The sequence below is a fragment of the Atta colombica genome, unplaced genomic scaffold, assembly GCF_001594045.1.
Source record: "Atta colombica isolate Treedump-2 unplaced genomic scaffold, Acol1.0 scaffold229, whole genome shotgun sequence".
NCBI classification, from domain to species: Eukaryota; Metazoa; Arthropoda; class Insecta; order Hymenoptera; family Formicidae; genus Atta; species Atta colombica.
In genome coordinates this window covers 542774-545480 of record NW_017259326.1, presented here as the reverse complement: position 1 = coordinate 545480, position 2707 = coordinate 542774, and positions in this window count along the sequence as shown.

Genomic DNA, 2707 nt, shown 5'->3' with positions numbered 1-2707 from the left:
TAAAGCATTTGAAACTGATTTTGATTATTTGAATTCTAAAATTGAATTTTAAAAAGATTATAATTTCTAGATTTCATGCAAGTAGTATCTTTAGTATCGTACTACTTATGCAATATTTCGACGTTATATACAAGAAAATAAACTTTTATCTAAATTCAAAAATTCATTTGAGGAATGAGAGGATTACAAAGAAGAGGATTAAAAACATGTATCTCCAATTAAAAAGAAATTATCTCTTTGTTAGATGATTAGCTTTTCAGTATACGCGTTCAGTAATAATACGCTTTGATATATTTCTACAGATGATGCCTGTTTATCTTGAAATTTTCAGTTATAAAGGTTGGGCACGTCATGTTGTCAAATCACGCTAGTACGATGCAGTCGTGTTGTGACTTAGGGAAAGAGTAAATTGATACCTTTCTGCAAAAAAAAGCAATGTTCATAATGTTTTTTCTGAATTGTTGTAGCAGCAAAGGATATTGAAAGTATTTTGTAAGAGATTCCGTAATTTCTCGCGCAACAGTCGCATAATTGTAATTCTACATTCTGATGTTATGCTTTCAAGTTTTGAGAAACTTTTAGCATGTATGATTGTAAACGGTATGCGAGATATATTGGATTCAAGCACTGTATACTCGCGAGATATAAAATAACGCATACCTCAAGAGAATTCTAGAACGTATATACATGTACATATATATATGTATATATTCATATATATATATATATATATATTTTAATACTTCTTTCCCCAAATCCTTCAATTATTGAGGCTGTGTTTATTTTACTGCAAGCGATATTTCATGCGCGTAATCTCTAAACGAAGTTCCCACCAGGCAATTAAAAGTAAATATCACTGCTTAATATACTAAGTTCTATGGTACAATTACATAAGGGAGAACCTGTATACACAGAAACGTTATTTGAAGTTTCACGCGGACACGAAATGGATTTCAAATAAGATCGACAGTTTACTCGTGACATTCGCTACAAAGAAAGCACAGATATTTTCTTTCGGAAACTGGCTTTTCCGAAATCTGGAGGCCCAAGAAAAGGCCAAAGTTCCAATCAACTGATTCTTAAATCCGCCACCGAGCTTCTACTCAACTGTGGTAGTTTGTGTAAAAAGTAAAACTCGAAATTTGTAATGAGTAATTTTCGATGTAGTTTTTCAACATACTAAGTAACTTACATCGGATAATCACCTCAATGCATTCTGACCTTCGAGACGCGCGAAAGGTATATGCACATCGCCTCAGGTACATATGCCAGTAACTTAAATTTAAGGGAGGATACATCTTAGGAATCAGTGCATTTCTGTAGGGCATTCCTAATCTCTCCTGCTCATGAGAAAACCAGGTTCACCGGTTTTAACGGAGTTGGAAGAATTTGCGTCCAAGTCACTCGAAAATGAATATGAAGGCGTTACTTTCAAATTTTATTCTTTCTTTATTTGTAGTGCAAAGTTCTTAAAAAATTATGAAAATTTAAAAGAGAATTTAATTAATGCGCTATTTTACCAGTATGTAGCACTAAAAACATTTGTCATAAAAGTTATTAGAGTGGACTTTTAAAAATCTTATTTTTTGTAAAAGTACTTGTTAATATATTTTTGTTTCATTGTATTATAGCTCTTGATGGGCTAGAGCTTTTAATGTAAAACCGCTGCAATTCTATATGGATCTTGGTTTTTTCATTGCTTTTGTTACAGTTTATTTCTTAATATATCTATACATAATGTTGAAATTACAGTTTTTGTTAATTCTATTTTAATAATTGTTTTTTTATTTTTAAATCTAAGATAAATGTTTTGTATTATTATAAAGTAACGCTTTCAAATATCGGAAATTGATTTGATTGTCAAGCAAACTCCGTCGTCACTGTTACATACAAAAATCTGAAAGATAATGGTTCCTGCACGTTACATTTTTGCTGGCATTAGAGCAATATTAGCCCTTCAAATTTTTTACATAGATACTTTTCTACACGAGGATGTTGGACCTGTGCATTCGTATGAAAACGCACTAGCAATTAGCTATACATTGCTAGTAATAACTCGTGCGCTAAATTGAATTCCGAATTGAATCAGCACTGTTTCTATTATCTTACAGATCTCAGATATATATTGAAAGTTATTTTTGTAAAAAAAAAAAAAAAAAGAAATGCATTCACATTCCCGAGCCAAAATGGCCTGACACTGTAACTACCTTTCATCTACTATTATATGTATCGTTCATTGAGCATAATTGAAGTTAATATGAGTGTATACAAATGAATGTTATTTTTGGTGTAATAATTAACTGCAAGAGTTACGGTAATTAATAGCTCGTGGCTATTACGGGAGTAAATTGATATATAACTAAGGAAATATATATATTTGACGTTAATGTAATAACAATATTCTACTATTACACTGTTGTCTGTTGTATGTTTACTGGGTGCGTGTGCCCGAGAAATTTAATCAAATATTATATGTGTATATTATATAAATTATTATTTTATATTCATCGTTGTATATATATTTTAACTAATTTTCATTAGAAACGCAATGTATTTTACTTAATTATAAGTAATCCATTGTCATTTAAGCAGGTCATTTACATTCCATGCAGATAACTTCGTCTCTTATTTTCTAAATTTGTTTGAGGATGTAATACAAAATATTTTGTTCAAATTAATGTGAACGAAAAGTAATTTTTACATTTAT